General features: G+C 45.4%; 1 protein-coding gene across 4 annotated transcripts in view; it reads right to left on the minus strand.

The window, feature by feature from the left end:
* Nucleotides 1-21,098, minus strand: part of CTCF (CCCTC-binding factor) — a 2,058,695-nt gene that overhangs the window by 1,752,210 nt on the left and 285,387 nt on the right. For all 4 annotated transcript variants that reach the window (XM_044081452.1, XM_044081454.1, XM_044081451.1 and 1 more), the window contains exon 2: nt 2,768-2,850. The gene's annotated coding sequence lies outside the window, so the exon portion shown is untranslated. The remainder of the gene's footprint in view (nt 1-2,767; nt 2,851-21,098) is intronic.

The following is a 21,098-nucleotide window of genomic DNA, read 5'->3' on the forward strand; positions in this document are numbered from 1 at the left end:
CATCAGAATCCTCATAGGGAGGTATAGATAATTCTGATCTGAAGAGTCATAGTCAGTGTCTTGCCTAGGCCTCTTATCTGGAGGGGGATGGGTATCCCTGATCAAGGTAATAAAGTCTTCGGCCATTTTGAAGATCTGTTTTTTAGGCATAGAAGCCTTTGCACGTGGCTCATGCGTCAGTTTTTTAGTTTTAGAAGTTGCTTTTGTCTTTGGTTTTGCAGCTGTAGTCGGTTTGATATACAAATGTTGAGGTCTGAAAACACCCTCAGAAGCCGGTGCCTGCTCAGCGGCTCCAGACCCATCCAAGGGAGATACAGCAGTCGGTCCAATAGCTTGAGTATCTTGCGGCATGCCGGACTCCACAAGGGTGTCGGTAGAGGCCTGCGACTCAAAGGTAGTGGGTATCAAGGGCTGCGAAAACACCTCACGGAGTACCAGCGAACGGGCGACTGGCTTAGGAGAAGCTTTGTCGGTTTTGGATCTAGACTGCCTTTCTCTGTCCTTTTCTTTGTGTTTTTTATGTACTCCGGTAGTCGGATTGTTAACGGACGACATTTCTGGGTAGTTAAATCGGTTTCCAAAATACTTAGATGCAAAAATATACAGACGCTTAATAGTGCGTTGGTTAAATCTAGCACAAAACCGACAGCCAGGCACATTGTGGTCAGGGCCTAGGCAAGGAATACAGTATAAATGGAAATCCTTATGGAGGCATTTGCTTCCCACAAGTAATACAACTATTAACCTTTTCTGACATGGGAAAAAAAGCAAGAAAAAAAAAAAGTTTCCCCAGCGTGGTACTTGGCTTTAGTGAAGATTTCGGTTCTGAAACTTAAATTCGAATATTTCAGTAGTCTGCTGACCGGCACTTGCAAAATGTTTCTGCTTCGGGCACCACATGGCTAAAAAGACTAAAGAAAATGGCGTCGGCTGCATGTTTTATACCCCTGATGACCTGACGTCATGGAAGAGAAGACAGCAACTGACGCAGGACCCAAGACTTTGGAATTCAGGCCGATTGAAAGCAACCTGCCAGCAGATTACCCAAATGTAATGACTGCAACAGTGAAACACGAAGAACATCTTGTCAAGCAGAATACATTAAATCCTGTAAATCCTCATTTTCAGCACAATCAGTAACAAACATTTTCTGTTTACGCAATCAAATAATATGCTGCTGATACTTTAACATAGGAAACTGGCAATTCAAGGTCCTAATGGCCAAAGTTGCAGAAGTGTATACCTTCTTACCCCATCTATCCAGTGCCCTGGAGTCTCTATCAGTCGGGGTAGGATTTTTGGCAGTAGTAGCTTTAATGCCCTTGGGTCCCTGTGAAACGGTTTCAGGATCCACAGCAGGATTTTTGAAAAGGAACTTGAGAGAGTCAGGAACCCTGTAATATCTATCAGGTTTTCTGTAAGCAGGAGGTAGAGAGTCAGGGGCCATACTACATTCCGAAAAGGCATCATCAACAATATCCAGTGCAGGAGGTACAGCTAAAGGCCTGTGCTGGGGCAGGAGTAAGAAATCTCGAAGCCTCTTTTTAGAATCAGAGAAATCCTAACTTTCCCAACAAAAATGCTACCTGAGAGTATAAAAGGTTTCACTAAAAGAGAAATCCTGAGGGGGAGGGGGGGTGGGGTAGGCAGAGGGCATAGTCTCCTCAGCATCAGAATCTGCATAGGTAGACAAGAGTAAATCCTGGTCATCAGAGGAAAAAGAAATTTCAGAAACCTGGTTAGATGTATCATAAGCAAACTCAGTCCTGGGTCTCAGAGGGGGAAGGTTGGCTTCCCCTGATTAAAGTAATAAGGTCTTCAGCCATTCTTATCGTTTTTTAGGCATAGAGGCCTGACCATGTGGTCTGGGCATCAGTATTCTAGGCATGGTTCGAGTTTTAGGCCTTGAAGAAGATGGCATTGGTTTAATATGAAAGTCAGTAGGCCTGAATACACCCTCTCAGAAGCTGGTGCCTGAACAGTAGCTCCGGACCCATCCAAGGTAGAGGCACCCGCAGGTTCCACAGTTGAAGCATCTCGCGGCATACTGGACTCCAAACGGGTCTCAGTACACACATTCAAATCTTAAGTTGCGGGTATCAGGGGCTGCAAAAGCGCCTCACAGCGAACTGGGCGGCCTGTCTCTGCGTTTATCTTTGTGTTTTTTCGGAATGTCGGTAGTCGGATGGCTTACCGAAGACATATCAGGGTAATTGAACACAACACCAAAATATTTAGAAGCGCAAATATACTGACGAGGGGTAGTTTGTGGTTTAAATAAGGCACAAAACAGACAGTGAGGTACGTCGTGGTCAGGGCCTAAGCAAGGAATGCAGTACAAATGAAAATCTTTGAGGTATTTGCTTTCCACAAGAAATGCAATTATTTAACTTTTACTGACATCGGTTTAGAGCAAGAAAAAGTTTCCCCAATGAAGTACTTAGCGTTTAGTTGAAGACTTCGGTTCTGAAACTCGAAAACGAAAATTTCAGGAGTCGGTCGACCAGCACTTGCTAACTGCTTCGGGCACCGCACAGCAAGAAAGACTGATGTAATGACGTCGGCTGCATGTTTTATACTCCTGACAACCTGACGTCAAGTTAGAAGAGACAGCAACCGACTTAGGACCCAAGACTTTGTTAATCAGGCTGACTGAGGGCTACTGCAAGCAGATAACCCAAATGTAATGACTGCAACAGTGAAAGAACATCAGAAATGGCACAATTTTATTTGTCAGATAACAGTCAAAAAAAAAACAAGGACTTACTCTGCAGGACTTTCGGTGCCTGGTCAGCAGAAATCACTCCTTCGCCTCCTGGTAACAGCCTTTAGGCATTCCGGAACAGAGACCTGTTAAGAGAAGCAAACAATAACAGTTCCATGTCAAACGCAGCACGCTCATTACAACTTTCCCACTTCTGAAGATGGAGAAACTGTCAAAAACAATAGTAAAAAGATAACCAAATGTTACTCAAATTGATATCAGCTAGTTATTATACTGCACTGATGCCAAACAAGTCTGGAGAAATAAGTAAAAATCAACCCCAAAAGATAAAGCTCTGGCTAGGAAGAATCGTGCAGCTGTTCAGCAGACAGCGGTTCAAATTTCAGCTTCACAGAGGAGATCCATCCATCCACAATCCATTTTACCACTTTTACACAAGGGGTCAGGGCACCACTTCAACAGTGACAATTCACAGCCAAGGTTTACATGGCCGGATGGCTACCCCTACCACGGCTGTTCTTCTGTACCACACCCTCACATGCACACTTACACCTACTGCCAATTTGTGTCCAACCTACATATTACACGTCTTTGGAATGTGGGAGGAAACCAGAGTACCTGGAGGAAACCCATGCAAACTCTACTCAGAAGGCGCTCCAGCAGAGAATCGAACCGGAAAACCTCATGCTGAGGCAACAGTGCTATCCAGTGCCAGCTTAGTACACGAGAAGCTTTCCAATAATTTAGTATTGGAGAGAGAAATCGAATGTACTCTGATATATTAAAGGGCAACACACACAAGTAATAAAGTAACATGAAGGTTGGAAAAAATAGAAAATTAAGTAGCTTATGCAAATGAGTTGATACAACTACAGCAATCAGAGGTTTAAATGAACAGACTGACTTAATATCAGCCTTCTGAAAATAAAACTACAGTTGTGTACACTTACCATAAATGTAGACTGAGTGTATTCACTGTTGCAGTCACCATATTTGGGATATCTGCCTGCAGGTAGCCCTCAGCCAGACTGAATACCAGAGTCTTGGATTCCTGCGTCAGATGCTGTCAATTCTTCCATGACGTCAGGTCGTCAGTGGTATAAAACATGCAGCCAACGCCATTACATCAGTTTTTCTTGCCCAGATGTCAGGTGCCCTCGCAATGGGAAGCAATTATATGTTATGGTACCGCTCCAACAAAAAGCAAATACACCAGAAAGCTTAAATACACCAAACAAGAAGGAAAGGTAGAGCCAAGAGAAGACTGGGCTGGAGGGAGGGTAACCAGGACTGCAACAGTGAATACATTCGAACATCTACATTTATGGTAAGTGTACACAACTGTACTATGTTCTTTGTGTTTCACTGTTGCTGTCATCACATTTGGGTTGATTCTCAAAGCTAAAGAAGGGAGGAGGAAGTTAGAGACCATCAGGACCAGCTATTAAGCTCTGCAAGACTGCAGTGGCAAAACCAGCTCTGGATTTATAAAAAAAAGGCATGTGGTAATGCTTAGTAAAGGTATGTACAGAGCTCCAGGTAGCAGCTTCTAGGATGTCCCTGGTGGGGACACATCTGAGAAAGGCTGTAGTGGTAGATGCAGCCCTAGTGGAATGTGATCTTATCCCCTGTGGGGTAGGTTTTCCATGGTGCGTACACCAGAAATGAATGCAATGGGCTATCCACTTAGAAATGGTTTGCTTTGAAATGGCCTTCCCCTCTGCCCTTGCAGCAAAGCCAACTAGCAGCTGTTCAGATTTTCTGAGAGGCTTAGTCCTGTCCAAACAAAATCTAAGTTGTCTGTGCACGTCCAAAGAGTGCAGTATTCATTCTCCTTTGTTTTGTGGATTTGGGAAAAAGGTAGGCAAATGAATCGACTGATTAAAGGCCACACTAGACACCACCTTGGGCATAAAAGAAGGATTGGTCCTGAGGGAAACCCTGTCTGCATGGAAGATAATGAAGGGCTCCACTGCCATGAGGGCCTGTAATTCAGACACTCTTCTTGCTGAAGTAATGGCTAGAAGGAAGACTGTTTTCTAAGAAAGGAATTTCAACTCTGCAGTTGCAGCTGGCTCAAAAGGAGGGACAGCAAGCTTTTCCAATAGAAAGTTAAGGTCCCAGGCTGGAGTAGGGGTCTCCCTGGGGGGGGGGGGTCTTAAATTCTTGGCCCCTCTGAGGAACTGCATTAGCAAGGGGTGAGAGAAGAAAGGTTCAGTATTAGAATGTGCTGAAATGGCAGACACATGAATTTTAATAGACGAGAAGGATAGGCCCTTGTGGAGCATTTCTGTTAAGTACTGAAGAATACGAGGTAAGCTGGGCACTGTTGTGCCCATCCCAAGTCTGGCTCCAGGAACAATATATTTTCCACTTTTCAGCATTGTTTTTTCTAGTACTAGGCCTCCTTGCCTCCAGAATGACCTCTAGCACCAGCTTACTAAGGGATGCTATTGGAGAGCTCAGGGAGTTAGTCCGGCTGCAAGATTCAGGGTTTGAAGCTGAGGATGCAGAAGCGGGCCCGCCTCCTGGGACAGCAAGATGGGGTCTGAGGCAGGTGCCATGGTTCCAGCAGTGTCATACTGCGCAAGGAGGGTACCAGTGCTGGCGTGGCCAGTCTAGTGCAATCAGTATAGTCCTTGGTTTGTCCGGTTTGATCTTTAGCAAAACCTTTCAGAGGAGAGGCAGTGGGGGAAAGGCATAAACTGAGAGGCTTTCGCAGGGAAAGGACAGGGCATCCACTTTCCAAGCTCGACTGTGGGAAGTCCTTGAGCAGAATTTGTCCAATTGGTAGTTGAGGGGAGGCAAACAAGTCCATCTCTGGGGTCCCCAATTTGTTCCTCAAGAGGTTGAATATTTTTGGTTCCAGTTTCCATTCGTGTGGGTCAATAAGATTTCTGCTTACGTCATCTACCAGTGAAATTAGCTTGCCTGGCAGAAATTGAGCTTGTAGGTGCACTTTGTAGCTCAAGGCTGTGTTCCACACAGCCATGGCTAGTCTTAAGAGAGGGTACGACTGGGTTTCCCCCTGCTTGTTTATGTACCACATAACTATGGTGTTTGTCTTTACCAATAATTGTCCTAGAAGAATGTGGTCCTTGAAGGCTGTCAGGGAATTCTGTACAGGTAACATTTCTTTTTGGCTGATATGCAGGTGCATCTGACACGGCCTCCATTTGCCCTGACTGCACTGTCCTGCCAAGTGAGGCCCCATGCATAGTCTGATGCATCAGTTGTTAAGGTTTGGGTGGCAGGAGGTAGAGTGAAAAGGAGCCCTTTGTTGTGGTAGCAGGCCTTTGCCCACCAAAGGAACTCTGTCTTTATACAAAGAATGATAGGAATCATGGACTCCAGGTCTGAGAATGTTGACACCATAGGCTTTTTAGATACCATTACAGTTTCCTCGTATGCAATCTTGCATATGAAATTAGTAGAATGCAAGAGGCCATGAACCCCAGGGCTTGCAGAAAAAGAAGTTATGTCTTAAAATAACATTCCATCTGTACTGTTGATCCTCGTTCAGTCATTACGTATGGGTATCGCTTCCGAGCCGGCCATTTTCCAAGCTCACATCAGATTCAACCTCGCAAGCTAAACTCTTACCCACAATTCCCCTCTCCCTGTTACCTCAGATTGAGTTTGCAAGTTAAAGAAGGTGGAGGCTAACTCTGGTCAAATAACCTAAGAGAAAGTACAGTTTTGTACTTACCATAAATGCAGATGTTAGAGTGTTCACCCTGCTGCAGTCATCACACTTGGGTTATCCTGCCGTCAGGCGGTCCCGCAGTCGGCCAGAGTTACAAAGTCTTGGTCCGGCGTCGGTTGCTGTCACTTCTTCCCTGACGTCAGTGCGCCAGGGGTATACAAGAGGCATCCAACGCCATTTTCTTCAGTTTTTCTTGCCCCAGATGTCAGGTGCCCCCAATAGGTAGGCAATACATATTGCTATATAAAAATGCAGATATAAAAATAAAACAATACCTTCAGGCACAAGCAAATACACCACAGAGGTTATATAGGATATAAAGGTATAGATAAGTCCAGCTAGTTCAGAGGGGATGGAGGGAGGGTAACCTGGACTGCAGCAGGGTGCACACCCGAACATCTACATTTATGGTAGGTGCAAAACTGTACTATGTTCATCGTGTTACCCTGCTGCAGTCATCACACTTGGGTTGAATCCCAAAGCTAAGGATGGGTGGTGGAGTTAAACAAGGTTAGAAAAAGCTAGTAGGCCCTGCAACACTGCAGTGGCAAAACCAGCTCTAGTCTTAGAATATAGAGGTAAGTGATAATGTTTGGTGAAGGTGTACACTGAACTCCAAGTTGCAGCTTCCAGAATATCCTTGGTAGGCACCCCCCTGAGAAAGGCTGCTGATGTAGCTATAGCCCTGGTGGAGTGGGACCTAATGTTAGCAGGTACCGGTTTCCCATGATGCGTGTAGCAGAAACGTATACAATGTCCTATCCATTTTGAAATGGCCTGTTTTGAGATAGCTTTTCTTTGTGATCCTGCAGCATAGGCTACAAAGAGCTGGTCAGATTTCCTGAAAGCCTTAGTTTTATCCAAGTAGTAACGCAATTGCCTGTGAATGTCCAAAGAGTGCAGGAGTCTTTCTCCTTTGTTCTGGGGATTTGGAAAGAAGGGGGGAAAATGAATGGTTTGGTTTAGGGCCACACTGGATACCACCTTTGGCATAAAGGAAGGGTTAGTTCGTAGAGAGACTATGTCTTGATGAAAAATGAGCTCCGAGACTCTTCTAGCTGAAGTTATTGCTAGTAGCAGGGCAGTTTTCCATGAAAGAAATTTTAAATCAGCTGAAAAAGCTGGTTCAAAGGGCGGCAGTGTAAGCTTTTCCAGAACAAAGTTGAGATCCCAAGTAGGTGTTGGTGCTCTCCTTGGCGGTCTTATGTTCCTAGCCCCTCTGAGGTACTGTCTTAGGAGTGGATGTGAAAATAAAGTAGGATACGTGTTGTCTTAGGAGTGGATGTGAAAATAAAGTAGGATCCGTGTTGTAATGAGCTGAAATTGCTGAGGCGTGGATCTTAATAGATGAAAAGGAAAGTCCTTTGTGCAACATCTCAGTTAAATATTGTAGAATCTGAGAAATGTTTGGATCAAGGGGATTTTGGCCTTTAGCCTGATTCCAGGCGCAAAATCTTTTCCATTTGTCTGAATAGGTTTTCCTGGTGCTGGGCCTCCTGGCCTCCAGAATGACATCCATAACAGCTTTGGATAGAGGTGTTGGCTGGTTGTTTAGGTAATCTGCCATGCAGCCAGGTTTAAAGTCTTGAGCTGGCTGTGTAGAATCTGATTGTCTCGCTGGGTGAGCAGGTGAGGAATTTGTGGTAAAATCCATGGTGGGCCGTGGGCCATGTTCCTTAGAATTGGATGCCAGTGCTGGCGTGGCCAGTCTGGTGCAATGAGTATCATGTGTGGCCTCTCTAATCTGACTTTCAGCAGTAACTTTGCTAGAAGAGGCAGTGGAGGAAAGGCATACACTATTAATGTTTTCCAACTGAACGAGAGGGCGTCCACTTTCCAAGCTTGTGGGTGGAATGTCCTTGTGCAAAATTTTTGAAGTTGACAGATCTGTTTGCAAACCCCCAAAACTATGTCTGGACGTCCCCATTTTTGAGTTATCATTGCAAATACTTGTGGATCTAGATTCCACTCATGGGGATCCATGATGTTTCTGCTTAGGGCGTCTGCCAATGTGTTTTTCTTTCCTGGCAGGAATTGTGCTTGTAGTTGAACTTGGTAAGACAGTGCTGTGTTCCACAAGGTCATTGCTTGCCTGCATAGAGGGTAGGAATGTGTGCCCCCTTGCTTGTTTATGTAACACATTACTGTGGTATTGTCTGTCTTTATTATTAGTTGTCCTGGGTGTAAGTGGTCCTTGAAAGCTGTTAGGGCATTTTGTACTGCTAGCATTTCTTTTTGACTGATATGCAGATGCCTTTGATCTGTAGTCCATTTGCCCTGAATGCACTGTCCTGCCATGTGTGCTCCCCAGGCATAGTCCGATGCATCTGTTATAGTTTGCCTGGCTATGGGTAAGGTGAAAGGCTGACCCTTGTTGAGGTGGCATGCCTGTGCCCACCATAGAAACTCCTGTTGAAGGCAGGGAATGAGTGGTATCATTGTTTCCAAGCTGTGGCTGTGCTGAGTCCATACGCTTTTCAGGTACCATTGTAATTTCCTCATATACAGTTTTGCAAATGGTATTAGTAGTATGCAAGATGTCATGAATCCCAAGGCCTGCAGAATTTTTCTTGCAGGGAGTTGGGTCTTTGTTGCCATTATTTTGAAGTATTGAGTCAGCTGTTGTTGCTTGTCTGGCATGAGATAAGCCATCTGGGCTGTTGTATTCAAGCTGGCACCCAGGAATATTATGTTTTGTGAGGGCACTAGTTTTGATTTCTTTTCGTTTACTGTGTACCCTAGGCAACTTAGAAGGTGTTTGACAAATGCCAGATGCTTTAAAAGAATGTCCTTGCTTTCTGCTTGAATAAGACAGTCGTCCAGGTATGGGTATATTTGAATTCCTCTTTGTCTGCAGTATGCAATTACTGGTGCCAGGCATTTTGTGAAGACCCTGGGCGCAGCAGATAAGCCAAAGGCCAGTGCAGAGAATGGATAATGGGTTGAACCTGCAATGAAGCGGAGGTATCTTCTGCAATTTTGTCTGATACGGACATGCAGGTATGCCTCCTTGAGATCCAACGTTACTAGCAAATCCTTCTTGCCCAGCATGTGAAGAACCTGTAGTGTTAGTATCTTGAATTTTGGTACTTGCAGATAGGTGTTCAGAATTGAAAGATCCAGAATGGGTCTCCATGCTTTGTCCTTTCTGGGGACTAGAAAGAGTCTTGAGTAAAATCCTTGTCTTTGCTCCTGTGTAGGTACCTGTTGAATGGCTCTCATGTCCATGAGAGCTGTAATTTGTTTTTGTGCCTCTGCCCATTGATTTGGTGGCAGGTTTGGCATTCCTTTTCTCCTTGGCAAGGTATGAAAATGGAATCTGTATCCTTGTGAGACGATGTTTAGGACCCATTTGTCTTTTGTGATGGTGCCAGTTGTCTGCAAAAAGTGCTAATTTTCCTCCCAAGGGAGCTGCCAAGAGAGATTTGCTTGGTAGTTTGAGGGTTGAGTCATTGTGTTTGTCTTCTGCTAGCTTGGGGCCTGTCTTCTCCTCCTTTCTGGGTAGCAGTACCCCATTGGCGAGGTTTGTAAGGGCCTTGTGACTGATCTCTGACCCTTGGGCGTCTGTATTTGCCCCTCTGTGATCTGTCAGAAGCTGGAAAAGACCAGTTTTTGTTGGTCAATTCCTGCTGAAACAAGGGGGTTGTACCTGTAAAAAATCCTTGACCATCTGCATAGACTTTGCCTTATCCTCCATTTTCTTTAAAACCTCTTCTGCTCTGACACCAAATAATACATCCTGCTGTAAAGGTGCATCCAATAATTTTGCTTTAACATCATCAGGTAGGGTTTTGTTCTTTTAACCAAGCATGTCTATGTATGACAGACCCAGTAACAACTGCTCTACAGGAAGCTTCCAATGAATCAAATCCACATTGTAAAGTATGTTTGCCCACCTGTTCAGCTGCATGCAACAGATCCTGCATTTCCTTGAATTCAGACTGTTCAGAATGTGTGCTCATTTTTTGTTTTAACGAATACATTAGGAACTGCTGATATTTCAAGCATGTGAAACTGACAATTTAATACTCTCATAGCCAGAGTAGCTGAGGTGTATATCTTCTTTCCCCATCTATCTAGGGCTCTGGAATCCCTTTCAGAGGGTACAGGATTTTTAGCCATAGAAGCTTTATCCCCTTTGGGACCCTGGGAAATTGTTTCTGGATCAGCCACAGGGCTTTTATAAAGGAATTTGTGAGAGTCAGGTACTCTGTAGTATCTGTCTGGTTTGGCTGGAGCAGGAGGTAGAGTGTCTGGATTTAGACTAGACTCCAAGTAAACATCATCCACAATGTCTAAAACTGGAGGGATAGCAAGTAGTCTGTGCTGGGGTAGTAAAAGGAACTCTCTGAGCCTTTTCTCAGAATCAGAGTAGTCCTGGCCTTCCCAGTGGAAATGTTCCCTCATGGTATGTAAAGTTTCCCCAAAGAAGTAGTCTTCAGGGGGAGATGCTGAGGGAATAGTCTCTTCAGCATCATAGTCTTCATAAGGGGGAAAAGCGTAATCCTGTTCCTCAGAAGAATCTGAGGAAATTGAAACCTGGTCAGAGGAAGCATAATCCTCCTCTTGTCTTGGTCTTTTATCTAAAGGGGGATGGGGACCCTGATTAGGGTAATCAAATCTTCAGCCATCTTAAGCATTTGTTTCGTAGGCATGGGGCCTTGAACTGGAGACTGATGTGCAGTCTTTTTTGGTTTTAATGGATAATAGCACAAGATTTAATGGTGAGTGCAGTCAGTCTGAAGACACCTTCTGCAACCGAAGGTGTTTCTACTGCACCGGGATCTCCTTCTGCTCCGGTGTCGGAAGGGCCTAATGAAGACGGCTGCGACAGCCTAGTACACTCCGCTTGAGAATCCGCAGCTGTCTGGGGTTCCAATTCTGCGGTCGTTAGGGGCTGCGTAGGCACCTCACTGAAAACCGGAGAATCGGCGACAGGCCCAGCAGAGGCCTCGGAGTCTGGCTTGGTCCTAGGCTGCCTGCCCTTATCCTTGCGTTTTTTGTGCATGCCGGTCATCGGCTGCTCAGACGGCATGATATAATTAAATTTCCTACCAAAGTAATGTGCGAAGTCAAAATGGCGTTTGATAAGTTTATTAAACCTAGCACAAAACAGACAACCTGTGACGTCGTGGTCTGGGCCTAGGCAAGGAATACAATAAGAATGGAAGTCCTTATGAGGTATTTGCTTCCCACAAGAAATACAAATTGTTAACTTTTTCAGACATCTGACTGAGGCAAGAAAAGGTTCCCCAACGGGGTACTTAGCTTATTGAAGACTTCGGAATGAAATTCGATTCGAAAATCTCAGGTGTCGGCCGACCGGCACTTGCAAACTGCTTCTGCTTCGGGCACCGCACGGCAAGAAAGACTGTAGAAAATGGCGTCGGATGCCTCATATACCCCGGCGCACTGACATCAGGGAAGAAGCGACAGGAACCGACGCCGGACCAAGACTTTGGAACTCTGGGCGACTGCGGGACCGCCTGATGGCAGGATAACCCAAGTGTGATGACTGCAGCAGGGTAACACGATGAACATCTGGATGGTGAGATCTACTAGAAACCACAGGAGGGGGGATCGTAATGACTGAACGAGGATCAACAATACAGATGGAACGTTATGGTATGACGTAACTTCTTTATCTGATATTGTTAATACTTGTTCATTCCTTACGTATGGGACAGAGTCCCCAGCTACCTCTATTCCTGGGAGGCTCTCATGGAAGCATATTCCTGAGCACCATATAACCGAAAGATGCTCTTCCCCTGGAGGCCCCAATTTGTAATGATTGATGAAGGTATGAGGCGTAGCCCAAGTTGCAGCTGCACAGATGTCATGTAAAGAAGCTCTGGCATGGAAGGCACCAGAAGTTGCCACTGACCTTGTTGAATGAGCTTTCATGGTAGTAGGCAACGAGATATTACGTTGTGTGTAAATAAAGGTCACACAGTCCTTCAATCATCTAGCTAATGTGACCTTAGCAACAGCCTATCCTAATCTAGATGCACAAAAGGCAAAAAATAACTGGTCATATTTACGAAAGGGTTTAGTCCTGTTAAGGTAAAAATGGATTTGCCTGTGTATATCAAAGGTATGTAGGCAATACTCTCCCCTGTTTGAATGGTTTGGGAAGAAAACTGGCAATTCAATAGCTTGATTAGACATTTCAGAGATCACTTTAGGCAGAAATGACTGATTAGTTCTCAGAGACACCCTATCTCTATGAAAAATCAAGTATGGAGTCTTGATACATAAAGCTTGAAGTTCAGAAATACATCTGGCAGAAGTAATAGCGACCAAAAACAAGGTTTTCCATGACAAATACTTGAGGTTGCAAGAAGAGGCTGGTTCAAAAGGTGCCATTATCAGAGCTTGTAGCGCTAATGATAAATCCCATGGTTGAATATGTTCTCTAAAAGGTGGCTTCAGATGATTCACACAGTTTATGAAAGTCTTGTACAATTTATGGGACATGAGAGGAATCTTGGACACCCTCATAAAAATTAGAAATTGCAGCCAAATGAACTCTAATGGTAGAGACCGATTGAAACAGGTCGGCCAGATACTCTAGTATTACTGACACTGGTGCTGAAAAAGGGTGTACTTGTTTATCTTTCAGCCAACAGGTAAATCTTTTCCACTTGCTCAGATAAGTAATTCTAGTGGAAGACATGACCGGCAATGAGAATATCACATACTGGTAAAGAAAGATCATTCTGCCTGGCAATCAAGGGAAATGGAGTAGCCAAGCCATTAGCTTCAGGCTGTTCAGGTTGGGATGAATCAGGTTCTGTGGGTGTGAGATCAACTCCGGGATTGGATGGAGGATCCATGGTCTACCTAATAGGTGAAGCCAAAGGAATGGGAACCAAATCTGTCATAGCCAATTTGGTGCTATGAGGACTACCTTGCTCTTCAACCACCGGGCTTTCTTCAGAAACTGGGAAATGAGAGGAAAGGGCGGAAATACGTAGAAGACCCGTGGGCCAATCGTGGACTAGAGCGTCACTGGGTGACTGTCCCGGAGAGGGAATCGGGGTGAAGTACTTGCTGCATTTGTAGTTGGCCAGGGATGCAAAGAGGCCACAGCAAGGAGGGCCCCAGCGGTGGAAGATCTCCGCCACCATCAAGGGATTCAGGGACCACTCGTGAGGTTGCAGAATGCACCTGCTGAACCGGTCTACTATCACGTTGGAACTCCCGGGAATGTGCATTGCTAGAAGAAAACGGTTGGAAGCAATCGCCCATTGCCATATCCTCATGGCCTCTCGACAAAGGGGGTAAGATTTGGTTCCACCTTGCTTGTTGATGTACCAGACCACCGCTATGTTGTCTGATTGAATCGCAATTGTCCCAGACGGCAGCAGGGGATGGAATGCTTGCAACTCCAGAAGCACTGCCCTCAGCTCTAGAACATTTATATGCAGATGGACCTCCAGTTGGGACCAAGTGACTTGGACTGTGTCCCTGACATAGCCCCCCCCCCCCCAATCAGGGAGGCATCCGTGGTCGCTGTGGCCTTGGGTTGCTGGGGAAAAAAAGAGGCGAGACCATTGAGAGAGATTGTGTGTCATCCACCAATTTAAATCCTCTTTCCACCTGTGGGTTACTTGAACCATGGCTGAAAGAGGATGCTGAAAAGAATACCATTGAGTGGGCAGTAGCCATTGTAGAAGCCTCATGTGAAACCTGGCCAGGGGAACAATGGTGATGGAGGCTGCCATGGAACCCAACAGCTTTAGAACAGAGAGCCCCGTGGATTTTTCCTTTGAAAGGATTGGAAGTAGTTGTTGCTTTATCCCTAAAATTCTGTGCTCTGGAATAGCAGCTCTGCAGTTTTTTGTGTCCAAAATAACCCCTATGAATTCTGTTGACCAAGATGGGGTGAGACTGGATTTCTGCCAGTTTATGGTTATGTCCAGCCTTTGAGCAGCGAGGAGAGAGTATGCAAAGGCTTTCTACAGTAGATGTCTGATGGGGGCAGAAATGAGCCAGTCATCTAGGTACGGAAACACCTGGAATCCTTGAAGTCGCAAGTGAGCTGTGACAATTGCCATGCACTTTGTGAACACTCTGAGGGATGTAGAGAGTCCGAAGGGCAGTACTCTGAACTGGTAGTGACTGGCTCCCATACGGAAGCGCAGAAATCTTCTTGATGGCCTGTCCACCTTTATGTGGTAGCATGCATCTTGAAGATCTATATCCAATGGTCTTTTTCTAAAAGCGGGATTACAGACTGTGTAGTGACCATCCAGAATTTTTGTACTCTCACAAATTTGTTCAATACACCGAGATCCAAAATTGGTCTCCAGTCCCCGGTTTTCTTTGGCACCAAAAATAGTCTTGAGTAGAATCCGGATCCTATCTGGTCTGGAGGGACTATTTGGAGGACTCTTTCTTAGCAGCTTTTCTATCTCTACTGCTGCTTCTTCCCTTTGACTGGGTGGAATGTCGAGAAGATTTTTTTAAGGAACGGGACAAGGATCGAAGGGGATATGATAACCTCTGGTTATAATCCTTTGTACCCAAGAATCGGCGGTGATGGTTAGCCCGACCAAGGAGAAACATTCCCCCAACCACCTCCCGAGGAAAGGAGATGGGCCGCTCTTCAGGAGTGCTGGTAGGATTGGCCAGGGAAATAATCCCTGGAACCCTGGTTACGAAGTCCCCCTCTGCCCCGAAAGGAGCGTCTTCCCTGTGAGCTTCCCCCTCTGCCTCTGGGTGAAAACTCTGCCTGTGTGTCACTGAAATGACCCTGAGATTGCTTGAACCATATCTTCCCAGTCTTTTGGTTTCGGGAGAAAGCACATTGAGGGGAAGAATAACGGACACCTACGGCAGAAAGGGTCTTACCATCTTGTTCACATCTGGCCAGTGTGCTTTTAACTTTGGGCCCAAACAACAAGGAGGGCTCAATGGGGACATTAAGAAAGGAAGACTTAAAAAGGTTCCGTGAAGTTCACAAGCGCATCCAGGTGTGTCGTCTCAAGACCACAGCTGAACCTGCCGCTCTAGCTGCTCCTTCTGATGCATGAGATATCAATTGCATAGATGAGTTAGATATAGACTCAATGATGGCCAGCTGAGAGGCCACTTTGTCACGGACCTCAGACACTGCACCAGCCAAGGTTTCAGAGAGCTCAGAAACCAGATCCCTTTGAAGCCTGGTAAAATGTGCCACATAACTCAGGGACCTGATAGCAAAGGTCGCTGAAGCAAAAGTGCGCTTCCCTATCTGTCCAGGGCTCAGGACTCTCTTAGGCGGATGGGCAGTCTGGCTTTTTTCTTCCGCCAGATCCTTTTTTGTTGCAGCCGCCACCACCAAAGCATCTACAGGAAGACTTTTGGACCAATGGGGATCTGAAGCAGGAGGGGAGAAGATTTTATCTGGCCAACGGGGAATAGCTTCAACAATATCAGGGGCCTTCCAAGTACGCTGCACGATGAACTTGACAAGTTCATCTGCAGGTGGAGTAACCCAGGATGTACGGGGTCGGGTGCGAAAAACCTGCAGGAACACAGATTCCTCAGGGTTCGGATTAGAGGGTTGCCAGTCACCTCTGTTTCAGGATTTCAAGGCTATCGCCAAAGAATACCTCAGAGGGTGACCGAGGGGATCCTTCCCCCTCATAGAAATCTGTGTCTTTGGTGAGAAACTCCTCTGTGGAGTCCATGTGCTTCCTCTTACACAAACTTTTACGGTGGAGCTCCTCAGCGGGAGAAGCTGGGGAAGATAATGGAAAAGGGTTTCCTGAGAGAATATGTCCTGAGACCCTTGCACCCGGTGTCCGCTATGTGTGTCTTGTGAAACCAGTGTACCAGAGGAGGGTGGAGGTATAGACAGTCCAATATCGCCAGCAGCAGCGAAAGCCTTCTCCATCAGCTGGAAGGCTGGTCCATCTGGAGAGGAGTGTATGTCAAGGACAGGGGGCACACCTCCTTTAAGTGGCTCAGCCTGCCAACTCTGAGTCCCTGGATGGCTGTGGAGCAGCAAGCTATGTGCATCAAAGCTGACATCCTAGGTCATATCAAAACTATCCTGCCACGAAGGCAACTGTGGTTCCTTAGTGAGATCCATAAAAGGAACCGCAGAAGGGGACTGTACTATATCCATGGACTTCAAAGGCAATGAAGGAGGAGAATAAGAAGGTGTCTTTGGAGATGGATGATCACCTGCCAAGGAAGGTGAGTTCCTGGGGGGTGGAATACCTCTTGCCAAGAATGCCTGGTCCACAAGACGCAACACATCATGTTCAGAAAGACTTCTAGTAGACCTCACAGAAACTGAGGGAGACACAGGCCTGTCCACAAAAGAGGCAGACTCTGTGCCAATCACATCTGACAGCACAGAGGACAACGGTGCAGAGAAAGACTGAACAACTGTGGTCTGCACCGAAGAAGTCTTCAGTGCCGATGTCATTGTCTGCACAGACACAGGGATCGGTGCCGAAAATGGAGTCAGTAATAAAAGGCCTCGGTTCCAAGGAAGATCTGAGCCGACGTGGTCAAGGTCTGCGCTGACTGAACGGTCGGTGCCGAAACAGTGGTAAAGGTCTGAACCGAGGAGCCCCTCGGTGCCGATATGTAGAAGGCTGCAGGAGAAGACTGAGGCAAAATCACTAATGGAGCCGAAGGTTTCAGTGCCGAAGGTCTGGGCGCTGAAAGCACTGGGGCTGACCGAAACCCTTTTTAGATTTTGGTTGGTGAGAGTCCCCAACCGGGGACGAAGGCAAGGATTTAGCCTTAGTAGAAACATCAATTTTCTTATGGGCTTTAGGAGGGGTTGAGACCTCTGACCCAGAAACAGCCTCTGAAAAGGGACATTTTAGAAGTCCCTTCAGTATCAGCTTATTTTTTTCTTTCTAACAAAGTTCTATTAGAAAAGTTTTCACATATAGTACAAGGTGGTTCAACAGATAAATGAGAAGCTCCCAAACAATAAACACAAAGAGTGTGCATCAGAAGCAGGCAGTTTGTGTCCACAATCCGAACATCGCTTAAACCCCGGGCTACCCTTTTTATCTGCCATATTAACAAATAGAAAAGTACCAACAATGGTACAAGCGAGTACCTGAAGGTATGAAAAAGAGAAAAGGAAAGGGATTACAAAAGATGGTAAGGAGAAATTACCTCACGGTAACAAGTGAAAGTAAAGGACAGAAAAAAAACCTGAGGAAAAAATGAATGCTAGATGCGATGAGACAATAAAATATCAACTTTTCTGACAGAAAAGTAATTTGAAAAGCAATTAAACAACAACTGACTGTACTTAGCTAAGAGAAGTAGCTTGACACGACCGGATGGCAACGCGGCAAACGAAATCTGAGGCAACAAGGAGAGGGGAACTGTGGGTAAGAGTTTAGCTCGAGGGTTTGAAGCTGACGCGAGCTCAGAACCGATACCCATACATAAGGAATGAACGAGGATTAACAATATCAGATTTTTCCTTGCAGATAGCTGGGTCTTTGTGGCCAGTTGTTTGAAGAAGGTTGTTAAATAAACTTGTTTCTCTGGAGTGAGGAAAGCCATCTGGGAAGTTGTGTTGCTTGCTCCCAGAAATACAATTTGTTGGCTGGGTACTAGATGAGATTGCATTTCGTTTATGGTGTACCCCACAGTGAGTTTAGAAGTTTCTTTATGAATGCCAGATGCTTTAATAACAATTCCTATCTTTCTGCCTGAATCAGACAATTGTCCAAGTATGAGTAAATATGAATATTTCTCTGGCTGCAAAATGCAATGGCTGAAACTAGACACTTTGTGAACACCCTGGGCGCAGTAGATAAGCCAAAGGAAAATGCAGAGAACTGAAAGTGCATGGAACCTGCCCTGAAGCGTAGGTATTTCCTGCAAGATTCCCTTATTGAAATGTGCAGGTAAGCTTCCTTTAAGTCTAAGGTTGCCAACCAGGCATCTTTGCCTATCATAGGAAGCAGCTGTTGAAGTGTTAGCATCTTCAATTTTGGAATTACCAAAAAAGTGTTTAGAATAGAGAGGTCCAGGACAGGACGCCATGAGCTGTCTTTCCTGAGTACCAGGAAAAGTCTAGAATAAAAACCTTGTCCCTTTTCTTCTGCTGGGACAGGTTGAATAGCCCTGACACTTAGAAGAGAGAGAACCTGCTGTTGAGCCTCTGCCCACCGATTTGGGGATAAGTCTGGCAAACCATTTGGGGTTGGCAGGTTGTGGAAGTGGAATCTGTACCCTTGGGAAAACTATATTCAAAACCCATTTGTCCTGGGTAATGAGTTCCCAGTTTTTTGCATGCAGGGTGAGCTTTCCTCCTAAAAGAGCAGGTAGATGAGCAGGGCTTGGAAGGGTTAAGGTAAAGTAATTGTGCCATTTTTCCGTAGGGGTGTCTTACTACTCCCTGTTTTGGAAGTGGAAGCCCCCCCACTGCTTAGGCCTGTGCACAGCCTGAGACTAACCTAGGTGGTCCGCTGTTCCTAGGTTTGGACTGAAGGCCTGGAAGAGGCTGGAAAGGAAAGATTCTTTGAAGGCCAATGCCTACTGAATCTGGGAGGCTGTACTTGCAGGAAATCTTTAATAGTTTACATAGATTTAGCTTTTTCCTCCATCTTTTTGAGGACTTCTGCTTTGTTGTCAAACAGGCAGTCTTGGTTTAAGGGAGCATCCAGTAATTTAGCTTTAACATGATCTGGCAAATTTTCCTCCTTAAGCCATGCATGTCTTCTAAGTACAGACCCAGTGACAAGAAGCCCTGCAAGATGCTTCTAAAGAGACAAAACCACACTGCAAAGTATGTTTACCAACTTGTTCTGCAGAATGCATTAAATCCTGTAATTCTTTGTGTTCAGCACAGCCAGGAATCAACAATTTTCTGTTTAAGCAGCCCCATAATATGCTGCTGATACATTAATGTATGAAACTGGTAATTTAAAGCCCCAATGGTCAAAGTTGCGGAAGTATATACCTTCTTACCCCATCTGTCCAAGGCTCTAGAAATTCTATCAGAAGGGGTAGGGTTTTTGGCAGCAGTAGCATTAATGCCCTTTGGTCCTTGGGAAATGGTCTGCGGATCAGCAGTAGCATTCTTGAAGAACTTGAGAGTCAGGTACTCTAATACCAGTCAGGTGTTCTGGGAGCTGAAGGTAAAGTGCCTGGGGAAATGCTAGATTCCAAGAAAGCATCATCTACAATGTCCAGAACAGGAGGGATAGCTAAAGGCTTATGTTGAGGAAGGAGCAGAAATTCCCTAAGCCTCTTTTTGGAGTCGGAGTAATCCTGGCTTTTCCAGTAGAAATGCTCCCTAAGAGTGTGCAAGATTTCACCAAAAGAGAAATATTCTGGAGGAGAAGCAGAGGGAATGGAATCCTCTGCATCAGAATCCTCACAGGTAGAAAGAAGCAAATCCTGGCAATTAGAAAAAAAAAGAAATATCAGATTCCCGATTCAGAAGAATCAGAAGGAAAATCAGTTCTAGGTCTCTTAGAGGCTTCCCATAATTAAGGTAATAAGGTCTTCAGCCATTCTAAGCATTTATTTTTTTAAGGCATATGGGCCTGAGCATGTGGTTTGGACGTCGATTTTCTAGGTGTGTGTCGATTTTTAGGCCTGGATGAAGAAGATGGTAAAATGCAAGTTTGTAGGCCTGAATACACCCTCAGAAGCCACTGCCTGCACAGCGGCTCCAGACCCATCCGATGTAGAGACATCCACAGGTTCCACAGTCAAAGAATCATCTCACGGCATACATGACTTCAAATGGGTCTTAGTAGAGGCCTGCGAATTTGACGTAGCAGGTATACGGGGCTGCGAAAGCACCTCCTTGAGAACCGGCGGACTGGCGACTAGCTTAATGGAAGAGTCGTCGGCAGTTTTGGACCTATGCGGTCTGTCTATTCTTACGTTTTTTCAGAATATCGGTAGTAGGATGACTTACCTAAGCCATTTCTAGTAGTTAAACAGAGTACCAAAATAATTTGCTGCAGATATAGACAGACGACTAATAGTTCAGGGGTTGAACAAGGCACAAATCTGACAGTGAGTGACGTTGTGGTCTGGGCCTATGCAAGGAATGCAGTACGAATGAAAATCTTTGAGGTATTTGCTTTCCACAGGTAATACAATTGTTAACGTTTACTGACATCGGTTAAGAGCAAGAAAAAGGATCCCCAATGAGATACTTAAATTTTTTTTAAGACTTCGGTTCTGAAACTCGAAAATGAAAATTTCAGGAGTCTGCTGACCAGCATTTGCAAACTGCTTCGGGCACCACGCGGAAGAAAGACTGACGTAATGGTGTCGGCTGCATGTTTTATACCCCTGATGTCATGCAAGAAGAGAAAGCATCAGACGCAGGAATCCAAGACTCAGGTATTCAGGCCAGCGGAGGGCTACCTGCAAGGCAGATAACCCAAGTGTGATGACTGCAACAGCGAAACACAAAGAACATCAGGGACAAAAAAAATATATATCAAGTCAGACACTGCACATAGATACAATGGTAGTTTGTTTAGCAAAAAAAAAAAAAAAAAAAAAAAAAAAGAAACTGCCTACTGGCAGCCTGTCAAAGTTGAGAACTCCTTCCATTGCCTGTCATGTGACAGTGATGGGCCAGGACAGCTCCAAAACACACACATAGAACAACAGATGGAAACACCAGCTTTGTGAATATGTACTGCTCCAAACAAACACCCAAAG

This window comes from Protopterus annectens, chromosome 8.part0 (genome assembly GCF_019279795.1).
Source record: "Protopterus annectens isolate FY-2018-M chromosome 8.part0, PAN1.0, whole genome shotgun sequence".
Lineage (NCBI taxonomy): Eukaryota > Metazoa > Chordata > Ceratodontiformes > Protopteridae > Protopterus > Protopterus annectens.